Raw genomic sequence first — 16,735 nt, 5'->3', positions numbered from 1 at the left:
CGCCATCATATTTAGCCTTATTGACCTTTTTATGGATTGTCTCTATGGTAAGGGTAAAACAGTATATATATATATATATATAATAATTTTATAACCTATCTTATTACTAATGTTTTATTTTGCTTTAGCCTCGAATAATGTTTCTTTATAAAGCACGAAACAAAGATTGATATTAAGGTTAAAATAACGCAGCGTTCGCTGGCCTCAAGTGACATAAGAAATATTCGAACGCGTGGAGGTGCGCCACAGTTGGGCAAAGCTGGTCCAAGCCCTACTGAGCCCTAGGTTCTATTGCTTGCTTTATTTTTTTATTTACGTTCGCCTAAGCTCTAAACAATGCATCCATTCTTTGTTTAGGCTAGCACAAGACCAAAGATGTTTCACAAGAAGAAGACCGCTGCACCTTCCCAGCCTATCTCTTGATAATTCTGCGCGTGGGAAGACGTCCTTCTTAATATTCTAGGGACAGAAGCAGAGAAAACGTCGCTACCATTGGCTCTCTTTGCGGCGTGGCAGCGACATCTGCTTGCCCTTAAGCAATCACCGAAAGAAGCTGTGGCCATAGTTTCTTCGTAAGTAGGAATATGACCCCAGAGGTAATATGAGAGCACTCTTACATATAAGCCGAGCGCAGCACTCATTAGCGGCAAATTTTATTGAGCGGCAATGCTCAATAAAATTTTCCTGACTTCAAAGACACGAGTTGAATAGCGTAACCGACACTATAATTGGCATTGTTCGTAATGCGGCCACGGTATTTGATAAATTACAAGTTTTCAAATACTAGCGCTACAAAAGCTTCAAAGCTGTGCAGGCCTCTGTGGTAGAGCCGATGTCCGACAATCCAGCTGAGCCGTTTTAATGTGACTGAGTGCAACGGCCAAGATGTCTGTAGAGAGCTCCAGTACAATCAAAATAACACGATATCCTGCACTAAGCTCCCTGGAATGTTTTTCTCTTCCACGGATATCAGCTGCGTCGTAGACGGTAATGAGGTCTACGCCATCGTTGCCTGCGTAGTTGTTCACTTAGGAAGGCTGAGAATACTGTACATTCTTTAAATGGTTTGTGTTTTCACTTGCACTGCTGTGTCCATTCCAAGTCTCTAACGCAGCCGCCTTCATAGCGCCCTTTTTACTTTCACTACCCAATTGATGTCGTGCATACTGCCGTTTTCATTTACTGCTCGCCTGCCTAGTAGAAGTCTCTGCTTCCTTAGTTATATGCCCTCCGCGGTGAGAGTATCGCCTCTGACAATACGCGTCTCTTCCCTCAATCTGTTTTGGTTCCCGCGCCCGGCATTCACTGCTTACGCAAGGAGCATAGTTCCGAGGCATGCGTGACATTCTTCCGGTCGCGTGTTTCGCTCTCCGCGCACAGAAGCCTGCACCGACGATGCCGATCGATGAGCGGCCAATTTCGGTTGCGCGTAACCACGGCGCGCACGTCGATCGGGTTCGAGTGGCTTGCAGTGCGAGGATTGCATGACCGGGCTTACGGCGCCAAGCAGAACATCTCTCCCACAGTTGACGAATGGGGATCGTGCCCATCGAAAGTGCGGAAGTGTGCGTTGATCTCTGATCTCGGAAAGAAAATAAGAGATCTGGAAAGAAAACCACTCGCTACAAAAAGCTGTGGGTGGTATAACGCAAGTGCACAGGGCAGCAAGGAGGGTATTGCAAGTACAGCTACACGAGCCAAGTAGATCACGCACACCCTTGAAAAGAATGCAGAAAATAATAGAGAAATATCTTGTTGTTAAAACGTAGAGAGATGGTGCTACAGCCCTCTTCACTCTTCTCCCTCCAGTCCCCCTTCGCGTACATGCATTTCGCTACCCGCCTAATCACTAATCGCTTAATCGGATCTCTATTATCTCCCATGCGCCGATTCGCGTAAAGGAATTAGCTACCACATTATGTGCGCGACTGCCCGACATCGATATTTTAAAGCTCCGCTTTAAGGAACCGTACGAACATGCCTGCATGGCATATAAGGGCAGCGTGTTTGACTCGGGATGCAAGTGTCCCGGCTTCAGGGTTCGATTCCCATCTGAACCTTTCCTCGCAAAGAACTGTCCGAGTTGGAGCTCCTGCCAATTCGATGGCACGTGGTCTCGTGACCACCTCCAGCCAGCCAGTGCCCTACCATGTCCCCTGGCGAATCCCACCTACCAGAGGTATACGCTCGTGATATTTTCCCCACAGGACCGATCGCATCAGCACCGGAGCTAGATTTTGTGCAGAGCGGTACCGCTACCTTTATGTCGTCAGAAGTTACACGTCCTGCAATAGCGTTGATGAAGCGTGAAGCCGAGAGGCTTTCGAAAAATAATTTTCGGCTTAGCTTCGTCGAAGCCGGATAGCTTCCTCATCAGAACTTGATGCGAATTTCTTCCTACCTCGGCAGTACTTCATGAAGAGTGAAGCTTTAGGAGAAATAAACTTCTACTTTGAAATTAAGTTAGAGAAGGAGCGAAAAAAAATAAAAAAAAGAACAATAGCGCGGAAATAAAAACCAATCCCTTTATTGAATGCCACATAATAACGCGAGGAAGAAGCACGGAACAGTATTGTCGTGCCGCAGCCGTATTTAGCCCAAACTCGTACTATGCGCCGAAAAGATTGTTATGAAAGGAACGTTATTACCATCTGGCGCAGCCGCCCTCGTGTACTGCGGAGATGGGACGTTCCTGCCCGGAAAAACGAGATCACTTCTCCCACTTCGCCGAAGATTCGTCCTTCGTCTCTCAGCGTTCTGTGACAGCCCGTATAATTAGGGCATTTTCCGGGACAAAAGTCGATTCAAGAGGCGGCGTTTCATAATGAACTTCAATGGAGCTCCATGTGTGCCGCTTCCACTGGGCGCCCGCCTGTCGGTCCTTAAAAACCGCCTGAGACAACGGCCCGCTGGCGCCTTTGTTTGGCCACTATATGCACGTGGGGCGAATTTGTTTTGCCCACAGGCAAAAGCTCAGGATATTGAATTACTCGAGCTCCTGTGGCGCTGAAATGCCTCACGGAGCGGCGGTGCCTCCATCGTGACACAATACACGGCCTTTTTACAGTTCGCGGTAGAGTTCCTGCAAATTTTAACTCTCCCTTGGGTCCTCTTAATTATGATTACTAGCGCGTTTTATCACGCGTGTCTTAATTCAGGCAGAGACAAATGCTTTTACCTAGGCGTACTTGAATTTTATGCAACTGCAAACGAGTAGCGTCGGTAGCCCATCTGTAGCCAGCAACAACCTCATCCCCTCCCTCAACTTCTCGAGAAGCGTCTTTGTCGTTTTCAGTGTGTAAAACAAATACCATGCCATGAAGCGTAAAGTAGATTTTGAAGCAATTACGAACCGTGAACCAAACAAGCAAAAAAAGACGGATTTTCGGCGGTAAAGTTTCGGTGAAGATTACGTACAGTTGTATAGCTATGTTATGTACAGCTGGTCAAAATCCCAGCGGAGTGTCTCATTTGCATTTATATAGCGGTCTATTATAACGGGTGTTACACAAGATAGTTTTTTATGCCCCCCCCCCCCCCCCACCCTCCCCCGCCTTCACCTGTGAGTAGGATACCCTCACGTGTGAGTAGGATGCTCAAGCCACTACTCCTTAGTAGCGATGGCCTAGTGGTTTGAGTGTGTGCGGGAGATGTGGGGCTCGATCCTCAGCTCCACCAAGTGTCCACTCAGGACCCAGTATGTAGAAACTTTCCTTATCTGGTGCTGGGCTTCCCTGAGGTGAAGTGCGCACTCCTTGACCAGACTGATTGGGTTGCTGCATTAAATTTATCGTCATCGCCCTTATGACATTGCGATGTCAAGAGAGAGGAGATGTGACGACCACGCTCTCAAGTCGGACGGCTAGGCCAGGATTTCTCTTCCCTCCGCAGCCCCTCTCTCAGGCATTTGAGAGAGAATGAGAAGCAGGAACAAGAAGCAGAGATCAACCAAGCACGCCTCAATTAGAGCGGCACTTTTTTAAAAGGCATCGGTTGTGAGCGCATTATCAGAAGTCCCGTGCAAAGTGCAATAAAGTCGGGAGAAAAAAATGGCGTCATCGTCGTCGTCGGCTGCAAAGAACGAAACGTCTTCGAGCTAGGGTGTGATTAATGATATGGTCACGCTGTAAGAAGGGTTCAGCAGCGCTAATCGCTTTCGCTTCTCCTCGATTCGCGTGGCGCTAGGAAGAAAATAGAAAATAAGGCCCGGTTTGTTGAAAGCGGAGAAGGCTGGAGGCCGGGGAGGAGGGGCAGCGGCAGCACTACCGCAATGATGTCGGTCGTTGAGCGAAAGGCGGGCGTGTAACGAGGCTCCATCGAGGCGTCCGCAAAATGTGCGCGCGGCTTTTCACTAATGTTGGTTTTTCTGCATCTGATCTCCCTCTTATTTTGCTTTTCAGGCTGATTCCGCCTTCTTTTCTTTCCTTTATACCCCTTTAACACGAAGAGGGCCATGCTGGACCAGACCATAGAGCTCTGTCGACGCCACGAAATCAATATACCGTGGCGTTAACGGGCTCTCTGCTTTATTTAATCTTTCCAAGGGAAAGATGTGCGGTTTCTTCGAACAGCTGTACTGCTTTTCAAGCAACGCCCATTTAGAATTCTCCGGAATTATTAAGAAATGAGCGCCGTCGTTTTCACCTTGCTGCGTTCTCGGCAATAGCCTTTAATACTATATTTCCCTGTTGGAAACAACTAATTACCGATAGAAGTAATGTTCAAGAAACCTCGCCCCGACAAGGCGATGTGCAATCGGACCCCAGGAAGCTGTCATTCTATGTTTTAGCGTGGAAATATTGTTCCGCATTTTTCTAGTGTACGCAGCTAATTCTGTGGCGTATTATACCTTTCAAAGCCATCCAGTATCTCACAGCACTTATTCCTGCAATTATCCTGATTCAACTGAGAACAATCTTTTTTCACTTGTCGAGAAGGTTCTTGCACGACTAAAGGTACACAGGGCAGTGTCGAAGGAAAACAAAAATATATATAAGTGACAATGCACTATAGCGAAAACCGCGCCCAATTATATGGGAGATGTGAAAAAGGAATGGAGGGCACATGGGCTGGATTAGTCGTTGCGGTGCTTTTGACAAGAAATGCACAGGTCATTTCGCTTGCTTGTGGCCTATCCTGTAGAATACTTAAAAAATCCAAGTCTTTCTAAAGTAAGAACTCCTGACCCTCCTCCTTTCCAGCCACTCCGACACTATAAGTTGCCTCGCACCCGTGACATGACTAACCGCCAGCAGCTCAGCAGTTACACAACCCACTGGACTCTCTACGCACTTTCAATCCTTGTCATTGCCATCCTACGTTCTACGAGTCGATCTCCCATGGTAACTCTTCCTTGCCAAGTCCGATTGCAAGGGCTGCGCAGTAAAGCGCATCTCGATGGCGCTCTGCTAGACCAACTTGTTCCACGCGACAAAAACTCGGTGGTGGCATGCAACGCTACAGCATGCTGTCGCACTACAATCACACAGAAAACTGGTGATCCCAGTCGGCAGTCTCTCCGTTTATTTATAGCGAGCGCGCACACACAGACACACAGTCGGACAAGAGTGCGCCTTGCTAGCACGAATAAACCGGTGCTCTGAGAAGACACCCGCAGTCTCCACCCCTCTTCCAACCATACACAAAGCACGCGCAGAGGAGAAACTGAAGCGCTGGCGGTTCGAACGAATGCGCTTGCTTTGTTGCGATGAAACGAAGAGCTGAGCCGCGCTCGAGCGGCTGCTCCCGCTTCGGATGGGTCCGGATCGAAGTCGGCAACGCCGCGCTGTCTCCCTCTTTTTCCTCTCAGCGCTTTTTCCGCGAGCCTCCGCTCAGGTGTGGCCAGGTGCGAGCATTCTCAAAACGCTTCGGTCAGCTGCGCTGGGCGGGCTGGCAGCCCCGGTGAGGGACGAATGTTTCGCCGTTACACGCCTTCCAGAAAGCCCTGCCCATGTAGAGAGCGGAAGACGATCAGCATCAGCAGTAGCAAGAGCACCAACAGCTAGCTTTGCAATGACGAATGCAGCCCCATTGAAACCTGTCTCGCTACGCTGACAGTTACTCCACTGTATTCTATACTTCCATTCTTGTCGTCACTCGAACGCAGGCGCTGAAAGCAGTTTTCTCCGTACACGACTACTCTGATGGGCGCTTTCGATTCACGCTTCGTAGAACACGAATTATTCACATTTGGTGTGTGCTTTACGCTTGCGAATTGCTTCGCAGCTACATATTCCTATTTGACCTCGCCCCGCTCATACCGGACTTCCGCCAAACTATGGTGCTGTATGAATAAGCACAAATAACGGTTAAAAAAAGAGCATTTTCCTTTTTTTTTTTTTATTCTGGGAAGTGCTTTGGCGCCGCACTGTGTCGCTAGCGCGTGTATTGGTCATCGTGTACGGTGTAGATCGATACATGGTGCCCTTCTAGAGGGAATATTGTACGGAGTTGGCAGGTTTCGCGGGGCTCTTTCTCGTTCCTTACAAGTATTATTTTTCCCGACATTTTACTTTCTCGGGAGCTTGGGGGAATATTCGTGCAAGGTACTGCAGTTGGAGCCATGATTGAATTTGATCGAATGCTTCGCCGATGACATATAAAGCGCCACACGCTAGGCATGTTTCAGCGGTGAAGACGGAAAATAGGGCGTAGTTATGGCGAAGCGTTCCGAACAAAAAGGCGGCTGGGTGCGCTCGACGACGAGCCATCGGTCAACTTCAGAAGCACATTTATATTGACCAAACCAAACAAGGGGCTGATGAGGAAGAGGACGGGCCAGTAATAAACTAACCAAACTGAGATTAAAACGCCACAAGAAGGGTAGCATTTCAATCGCGTCCTCCCGTGCGAAGATTAATATTTTCTGCTCGCTGTCCCGAAACGAAGTGGCTCTATTTATTCACGTCAGTCACTGATGCTTTGTCCGAAGGGTATAGACTGAAGCACCTGATAAAGGCGATTTGTTCTTTTTTTTTTTTTTAGCACATCATTTACTATAGCCAAAGGCGAAAACTAAGCGCGCAGAAGATGAATGCAAGGCCCTCATATTTCACGCACATTTCTAACTGTCTGCTAGAACTGAAGGTGAGAGGCTGTGCTTGATGACAAAAACGATATGAAAGGACCCTTTCGCTGGAAATCTAGCATTTAGAAAGGTCTGTTTTTTTCTGTCACCATTATCATAATCAGAATCGACCTTGCAACTTTCGCAATGAAACAAAGGCATCTGAGATTTTCTAATGACTGTGGTATCGCTAGCGGCGGCCTTATTTTAGCGAAACCCGTAATCACAACTCCACTTCATAATCTCTCACTCTGTTGAGAATGTTTTTACTCGTTTATAGTATGTTACTTTACCTTGACGCTCAATAGGTCTTCACTGCCCATTCTGCATGAACTGCTGTTCATTTCCCTCATATGATCCCTTAGGAAATCATTTGCCGTTTCTGGTTCGGCTTGGTTTGGTTTGGTTTGGTTTGGTTTGGTTTGGTTCGCTTAGCTTTAATCCGGCATCGCACGCAGGGCGTTGCGCGAGCGAGCTTTTGCCTTCATACAGCATCTGTGTTTGCTAAACTTTTCCTTAGCTTAATTAGTGGCTGACTGTTTTATGCGTGCCTATGACAGCTTAACTTATAACTAATCGTCGCTAGGCGTCCGCACTTAATTAGCAGGTAAAGATAACCGTATGTAAAGCTTACACAGTTTGGCATTCCACCCTGCAGCATTTGTAACCACAGGTGGTGCAGTATGTTGTGAGCCCACTTCATAGAGTTCTGCGCTACCCTTCTAGGGCAGTAAACTGAACAGCTGCCCTCTATTATGGATATCTGTAAACCGTTTTCTTCTCCCGGTCAATATCACCTCTTTTCCTTTTACTTATTCTGAAAGCCTGATCATACTCTCGGTGGATCGCCGACCCACAAAGACACCATCTTATTAGCCGAGCGTGCAGATTTTATTTTCAGATCTGTAGTAGTTTTGAAATCCAGCGTGGTGTATTGGTGGCATCGGCGTTTGGCTACTAATCTCAAGATCTCAGATTCGACCCTTGCTGCAGTGGCTGCATTTCGATGAAGTAGAAATTCAAAACATGCCGGTATACTTTGAATGTCAGTGCTCGTAAAAGAACCTCAAGATTGTCTAAATTAATCAGTAGTCCTTCACTTGGCGCTTTTTATAGTCCATTAGTCGCTTCAGAGCGACAGACTCCACAATATACAGTTCACCCTGACACAAACCACGCCTAGAGAAGTCGTTCTCACTCCCGGCAGTCACCACATTTCCTTATCTTACTCACATATAAAATATTATATAAAATGGTATTCTAAAACTTATAGACTCATTAAAACTGACGTCATCAGCAGGTACTGACGGCATCAATGCAAAGGTAATGAAAAACACGAAGCATACTACTAGTGTCATGCTGTCTCATATCTTTAACAATCTCTTTCATCAGGTGTTGTACCACATGACTGGAAAGTGGGCAAAGTCATTCCAGTTCCAAAAGAGGGTTCTTCATCTTCACGTCATAATTAGCGACCCATATGTATCACTAGCATTCCTTCAACGTTGATGGAACATGTCCTCTTTTCTCATATATTATAAATGTCCTAGTATCGGTCAGCTTTTTTCACCCCAGTTAACACGGTTTTCTCAAAACTTTATCCTGCGACACTCAGTTAGCATTGTTCATTAATGTTCAGTTCAGTCGTTCAGTCGGGTCCGACTCTTCGTGACCCTATGGACCATGTCACGCCACGCTTTCCGGTCTCTCACTATCTTCCTGACATCACATAACTTCATCTGCAGTGCCTCGAGAATGCCATCTAACCATCGCGTTCGCTGCCTACCCCTTCTGCGGCGACCCTCAACCTTTCCCAACATCAAATCTTTCTCCAGAGAGTCCTCTCTTCTCATCAGATGACCAAAGTAGCTGAGCTTTAACTTTAGAATTTGACCCTCCAATGAGCAGTCAGGGTGCAGTCAGGGTTTATGGTCGACAATATTGACTGATTTGATCTTCTGGCAGTCCAAGGAACTCTCAAGAGTCTTCGCCAGCACCACAATTCAAACGCGTCAATTCTTCGGCGGTCAGCCTTTTTCACAGTCCAACTCTCGCATCCATACACCACAACTGGTAAAACCATAGCACGAGTTATACGGATCTTGGTTGGCAGACTAATGTCTCTGCTCTTTACTAGGCGGTCAAGGCTAACCATTGCTCTCTTTCCCAGAAGCAGGCGTCTCCTAATTTCATGGCGGCAGTCTCCTTCCGAGGTAATCTTGAAGCCCAAGAAGAGAAAATCTGTCACAGCTTCCACTTCTTGTCCATTGATGCTCCAGGACTTGATAGGGCAAGAAGCCATGATCTTTGTCTTTTTAATGTTCAGTTTAAGCCCAAACTTCTCACTCTCTTCTTGTACGCGCATCAGAAGTCTCATGAGTTCCACTTCACTTTCTGCCATTAAAGTGGTATCATCCGCATATCTAAGGTTGTTGATACGCTTTCCAACAATCTTCACTTAAATGGTTAATGTCATTAAACATGAAGAAAACATCATTACTATCTTTTCATCGTCGTCGCTTCCTGCCATCATCAAAATACTTTATCTCCAACACCGAAATCGTCGCTGTATCAACGTATAAATACCTAGACATTTATTTAACCCGCGATCTAAATTGGTCCCATCATATAACGCAGGTAACAAACGAAGCTAATCGCGTGACGGCTTTTTTCGGCAAACACTGCTCGCAACTCCCACATCAGTTAAGTTACTAGCTTAGCTAACATTTATTCGTCCCAAACTAGAGTATGCATGCGCTGTCTAGGATCCTTACCAAAATAATCTTTCCAGCATACTAGAAGCAACACAAAATCGCGCGGCAAGATTCATATACTCGACTTATTCCTATCATGTAAGTGTCACTGAACTAAAACAAAATGCTCACCTTAGTAACTTAGCACACAGACGCAAAATTGCTAGACTTTGCCTTTTTCACAAGTTTTACCATCACCCCTTGCTCAAGTCTGTCATCAGCCCCGGCCACCATGCATCCAGCCGCACGCACCATGAAAAGGCCATTTACTCTCCGCCTGCCCAGACATCTGCGCATCTGTCATCGTTTTTGTTCGCACCCCACGTGACTGGAATGACTTGCCAAACACCGTCGTACTTCATTCCGACTCATCAACCTTCAGATCATCCATCGAATGATTCATGTACTCGTCAACCACTCCCTCAAATGGAGCCTTCGAGGTATCAATAAATAAATAAGTATCTCGTTCACCACCCCCATGATTCTTACACACACGGTAGATCTGCGCCACATCACCATCGGGCTTCTACAGAGGTCCCTGATCTTGGCCGACGTAACACGTCAGGATGTTCTATAGACAATGCGGATGTCATTATTAAATTTCCCTTTCCTGAGTAACTCACCAGGATAACTATTCCTCACAAACCAGGCGTCGGCGAGGAAATACTAAATTTTAAAATCTGCTCAGGAAGTGCCGCTGCAGGGACCGTATTCATTTTGAAATCAACGCATCGACAGTAAGCATTTCTGCAGCCTGTCGAAACGAGAGCGGTGTTTCTTCCTGAGAGATGCTTGAGGCTGCCGAAAGACTAAAATTTCGAGGTGCTGACGAGAGGCAAGTGGTTGTTTCAGTTTCCAGATGAGCCGTTCATTAGTAAAATCGGGTACAGATTCCCTGTCTCTCTGTTATCGAGTGACACACTGTAATGCATGCGCTGAAAAAGGTTGCTGTTACCTTTCGCAATAATATCGCTTATTGTGCGCGGTTGGGTATGGCTAAGGTGCTCGTATTCTTAATGTGCTTCCTTGTTTAGTTTGGTTTCTTACCACCTTCGTTTCTCGCACGATAAGAAACGAGGCGACCGAAGCTATTTCTTGTTCGAATGTGATAGTCAATGCAGTTGTAATTACTTTTGTTGCATGTTTCTTTTGAAACTTTCCGGGATTAAGTTGACAGCTCAGTTTGGGAGGAAATAATTGTCTCGCATTCTTCTTCGAAGGGCTGGAAACTTCATTTAAATAAAAGAATGGCCATGGTAAATTAAACAAGTATACGACGCAAATACGTAACACCAGCAACCATGCGAGACGCTAACTTCTGCGAAATTAAAAAGCGAAGACTCGTCTTCGACACTGGTTGTCCTCGGAAGGTTGCGATCAACCATTTAGAGGGATTTCAATCCATGATCTGAACTCCTGACATAGATCCGCTAGTCAAGTCGTCCAATTTTCTGAATGCGACGACGGTGATATCTTCATTCGACAATATTTTGATACGCTAATCACGATATTCAATCAACAATATATTGGCGTTGGTTCAGATGGCGTAACCGGGTGGTAACCTTTTCTCCCTAATATGATCTTTGCAAACAGAGAACAAAATCAAGCTCAAGTAGATTCGGGAGGCAGTTCTGAGACAATATATTAGGTCAGATGCTTTCCGCAACACACCCCGTAAGTGTTTGCGCAATAATTGTATTTACCCGTCCATCGGTTCAATAGTAAAGGGTGACAAATGGCTGGTTGGCTATTTGGGACTGCAATGAAGAAAGGCCGCACAAAGAAAAGTTAGTAAAACTTGGTAAACAGACGATGGTCATAACCAGAGGCCAGCTGCATTTGTTACAAATAGAACCATTGAAGGCGAATTGGAAAGAAAAAAAAAAAGACGAGAAAGAGAACGAGAAAAGAAAAAATGACTTTATGGCCACGTTGGCCAATAAAGGCCCATGAATTATATTATATGTGTCCAGACAGATGAACGACTTAAAATTCACGTAAGGATGAGAGCGGAGCATTCGGTGTTTGAAAACAATCTGCCATATAATGGACTATTATTCAGGTGTTTTATGCGAGGGTGAGCAGCTGGCTCAACACATTGCATGAATGCCGGTCACGTATACGTGGCCTCTTTCTGTACTAACCGCAAACGTTTCGGGTATAGTTATAAAATCATTCTAGTGTGGATAATGTAGATGGTCGTGATGTAAGCTGACGACCAGAGCACTGCATGTTTCTTTTTTCCTCTGCTGCTGGTTCCACATTGGTTGCTGTTCAAGCTTTAGTTCATCGCAGGCTCCTTAATACCGGTAACTGCGCCAGCCAGCAGTGTTGGCCTCGGAAGAGGCGTATTTGCAGATAAAGTGCTTCGCCGCCTCGCTGCCTGATGTTAGTTCACGTAAACGCAGCTTTCAGAACCATTGGAAACAAACACGAAAATCGATACAACAGAAAGCATATGAGGCCCGCTCGCTCAGCGGAGCTTAGAAAGCGTGCACGTTAGGCGTGCCAATATATCATGTGCGTTGTTTGTCCACCGAACCTTACAACAAACAGGAACACGACGAGATCGACACACAAAGAACGAGAGAGACGAAAAAGACATCGGAGGACAGTTGAAATTCAATAAAGAGTGCGAGCTGTACACGGCAAGCCCCATCAAAGGTGCTCAAGTTGTCGTGAGCTGGCCGAAATCTATTGCTCAAATCGCGCTGTCAAAACCCTCTTTCAGACATCGATCATCGCTCGCAACGTGAAATGACAAACGGCACCCGTTGCCGTCGGTCGCACAGGACGCCAGTAGACGATCTGAGCTTCTTATTCTTCTTTACGGAACACGTCTTCTGGGTCGTTGCCGTTTCGTTTACCCCGTTATTTAATTTCTTTCCGAGCGTCTCCGCCAGAGAAGATGTTGTGTTCAATGAACGCGCGTGGTTGGTGAGGCCGGGCAATGCCCGTGACATTTTTACAAGGGTGGAAATGAGTGATAGCCTTATTCTCCCCGACCTATCTGAACAGTATACGGAGAAAGAAGTGGGACGGGGGGGGGGGGTTATTGTATTTTGCTCGCCTTTAGCGCGTTCTGGAAGAAGAAAAGCCAATATTTCTCGCAAGGCAAAGAGCAATAAAGAGGAAAAATCAACATGACTAATGCGAGCTGTTTGAAGCGGTCGTCAAGTTTGTGACGTTGTTAGTGGGTCGTCTACAGTAAAAAAAAAAAATGGATTTCTGCTCCCGTTTAGGTAACGGGCGGAGCACAAAAACGACGTGTCTGAAAACTTTTCACTCTGATGCGTTCCGGGCTTCCGTGACTTTGGCACATCTCCTCGATTGCCTTACCTATCTGTAGCTGGCCACTAAGCTAACGTGATAATAAGAGGTGATTGGTATTTTATTTTCCCTTGTCGCTGAACTAAGAACGCGTAGAATTGTGCATGCTAAATAATCTCTTCACTGCTGGGCTTACTTGTGCCAGAGTTCATGCAAACTACTTTCTCTGTCTTTTAATTTATCACAGCCGAAACAGTGGTCATTAATACACACAGATGGTGAATTATCGCCAAGAAATCATTTACTTCCTACCTTGTTAGCCATGCAGTAATTTAACTTCTGCGCCAAGAAAAAAATACGCGGTTAAACAGCTTCAATACCAAACACAATAACAATAAATTTTTCCAAGGACATATACTCTTGTTTCGGAGACAAGTTTGCTGCGACAATCAGTTCATTCAATAGAAATGTGGGAACAGATGGCTTTCAAGCATTCGAGAGCTAAGCGTTTTTCGGCAGCAGATTCTTTTTTTTTTTTTTTTTTTTTTTTTTCTGTTCCGCTTTGCATTCGAACAGCCGCTGTCACGGCCTATATTGCCTTGACGAACGTGGTTTAGCGCATCTTTTGTCCCAATTCACTACTTTTGTGAATGCCACTCATGCAGAGTTTACATTGTAACTCTTGTAATGCCCTCTTTATTCACCGTGATTTGCGTACGTGACACCGTGACACAGCCAGTCAGTTTCAAGCTTAGTGGGAGCCACGCGCCCTTTTTGCTTTGCTTCTAAGCCTAGCAGCCACATTCCCTTCTACGTACTTGTCAGTCTGCGTAAACTATACTGGAGTTTGCAATGGCCTTTCTAACCGAAACTTCATTGGTGTTTGCATTTTGGCAGTCCTTTCAGTAGTGACAAATATATTGCTTGAAGTTTCAGGAGTTTATTTTGAACTTGCTTTTATTGTCATAAATTGTTAGTTTGCAAGTCCCACTTGGGGGGTATTCGGTACGGACGAGAGATTTCTTTTTACAGAACGCTCCCTCTCTTCCCCTTCCCCGCGAGCTTGGCAAGCAGGAGCTCGCAGATGGAGCTGCCAGATATATGTATATAGCATCGAAACTTTTCAATTCGCGCCCGAAGACTGTTGATACTGCTGGCTCCTAGATGCGGCTATTCCTGTCCCTGCGACGAGACGCCAGGACTTTTATAGAGATCCAACAGCAGTCGCTTCGTGTCGGTTGTAAACTTTTCCGCTCAGGAATAAGGACAATGATGAGCAAACGGGAAATCATCAATGTTTACTAGCTCAACCTTCTGCTTAGCCGCATCTCCTGTTCTCCCTGCATCTAACACTGTAGTTGGTTGCAATATGGCATGCAGATGCGTTACCAGACCAAAGGCTCTTTTCATATGCGGCGTCATACCCGGAGGACCCAACAACGTGACCGCACGCCCGCATCCACATAACTGTCCATGCTTGCACGTTCTGAAACGTCGTTTATTATTTGCTAACTTTTCGCCCTGGGGTATTTTGTGAAGCTTTTCACAGTATTCCTTGTGCTTTGCTCTTTCTTTGTCTTGAATGGCTTGACAATTAAGAGAAGAAAACGCGAACCTTTCTGTGATCGCGCCCGCGTCACGAATCAGAAAATCATGGTATGCGGGCTGCAAAGCAAGCGAATCCTTCTTTGAAAAGCTTGTTTGCTGCACAAACTTTCTTTACCGTCCCTTTCTTTACGCATTACGCCAACCATGTCAGAGAAGGAAACAATTTGCAGGGGAAAAAAAGGGCACTGATATGGAAAAAGGAAAAAGAGACAAACCAGGAATACTTTCAATTACTTGCTTTTCTTCGCCCGTATCCCGCAGTGCTGTCATAATATTATGCACTGCGTATATGGAAATGTTGACAGATCGTTAACAGGCACTTGTTGAATGGTTCCTAGCCATTGACTGAGCTTTGAACAGGTGTTCTCTATATGCGTCTTTGCCACCTATAAGGTTCGCCCAGAAGGTACTTTTTTATCACAGTGGGTTCCAGAGCGACCAGTTCTTGCTCTCTCTCTCTCTTGCTATCGCTATGAATCACCCCATCGTGCCCATCCATCGAAATGATGAATACGCAGTGAGCAGCTTGTGCAAAGCACTTGATTGTTTTGAGTGCTCCTTGACTCCAGTACCTGAGCAGTAAGCTCCGCTGCCGCTACCTGCGCTTGTCCTAACGGGAGGGACGGCTTCGTAAAATGCGGCCAGAAGCTAGAAAGACAGAGGCGAAAACTGTCTGTATGTTTTTTCCAACCCATCGCTTAGATCAGTGGGTCTCTCGAAACACTTGGGGTGAATAGGCCTCCTCTTCCTTGAAGGGTCTAAAGAAAGGTCCTCTGATCTCGAAAACCTAAGCGCCTACCGCCTACCCCGCTCCTTGAATAGTGCCTCGAGCTAGGCGTGTGCTACAATCGAGCTTAAGTTCAATGCACTGTTCCTATATACCAGGGAATAATATAGTCCTGCGAACATATTTCCCAACAGTCTTCAACGTCCACGAGGCTTTGACCCCTTACACCCCCTCCCGAATCACGCTCGCCGACAAACGGGCAGGTTAAAAACCTCCCTCGGGAATCAGTTGTGCCAGGCAAGCCCAGATAGTGTTATACGGCGCGGAGTTGGCGCTTTGTCCGTTCCAGCTGTCGCGTTCAATTTTCGCGTTAGCACTTTCGCCAGAGTACCGCCATGCCTCGCGGCGCATCGGGAAAGGTGCGAGCCCTGCCGACGACAGACGCGCACCGTGCGTGCACCGCGGCGACAGGGCGAGCAGCACGGGCCGGCGAAGGCGCGCATGCGTAACTCGCGAAGGTCTTTCCAAAGTACCTCGGTGCGCGTACACCTCATTTCGCAATACCGCCGCCGTAGTTTGGTCCACGTGAGGCCCCGCCGGTTGAACGAAAGCTGTTTTTTCCCTCTCTTCTTTTCTTCTCCCTCCCTCCATCTCACTATCCTTGTACCGCATCTCCTGTAAGAGGGCTTCAACCAAACAGTTGAAGACGACCTTAAACACGAACACGTAGTCTTGCCAAACGGGCTCTGAAGAATAACCCTGCCCACTGATCCAAGCTTGAAGGGACTTCACAAGGCTCTGGCCGGAAGCTACCCTACCCCTGGTGGTAAAAGAGTGGAGGAAAAAAGAGGCCCGCACTGCTGCGTCAGCCACAGCATTGCTACCACTCACGCTTTTGGGTAGGATGTTTAGCGCCGACCAGCCCACAGTTCGAGTAACGGGCGCGACGACGCGGCGCCTCCCCCCGTATACCTCGACGCCTCCTCTGGCCGCTGCGTGCGATGCGAGAGCGACGAAAGGGCTGCTGCGCTTGGCTCGAGGCCATTTATCGCCGCGCTAACCGTGCAAGAGTTTCGAAAGCTCTGTGTGCGCCGAACGCAAACACAGAAGCCTGTGTCGTTGCGCCCTTCCCCTCCCACTTCTCCTCGCTCTCTTAGCCTCTTAACTACGCTTCTATCGTCGCCATGCCCTACTATTCCCGCCTGCTATGCAACTGTATAGTGGGAGACATTTCTCATGGCCCCAAGAAGTCCTTCCCTGCCCGTTTTTCTATACCCCTCTTTTACTGGCTGAGGCGTATGTATATGAAGT

The 16,735-nt window shown here is 46.8% G+C and overlaps 1 long non-coding RNA gene across 1 annotated transcript in view; it reads right to left on the bottom strand.

The window, feature by feature from the left end:
- Nucleotides 1–16,449, bottom strand: part of LOC146190343 (uncharacterized) — a 288,846-nt gene extending 272,397 nt beyond the window's left edge. Inside the window, exon 1 of the long non-coding RNA XR_014706535.1 lies at nucleotides 16,316–16,449. This is a non-coding gene — a long non-coding RNA (uncharacterized LOC146190343). The remainder of the gene's footprint in view (nucleotides 1–16,315) is intronic.
- Between the last annotated feature and the right edge of the window lie 286 nt (nucleotides 16,450–16,735).

Source organism: Amblyomma maculatum, chromosome 4 (assembly GCF_055883805.1).
Source record: "Amblyomma maculatum isolate TAMU_Amacu chromosome 4, ASM5588380v1, whole genome shotgun sequence".
In the NCBI taxonomy this organism is placed as follows: Eukaryota; Metazoa; Arthropoda; class Arachnida; order Ixodida; family Ixodidae; genus Amblyomma; species Amblyomma maculatum.
This window is presented reverse-complemented; position numbering and strand designations above follow the sequence as displayed.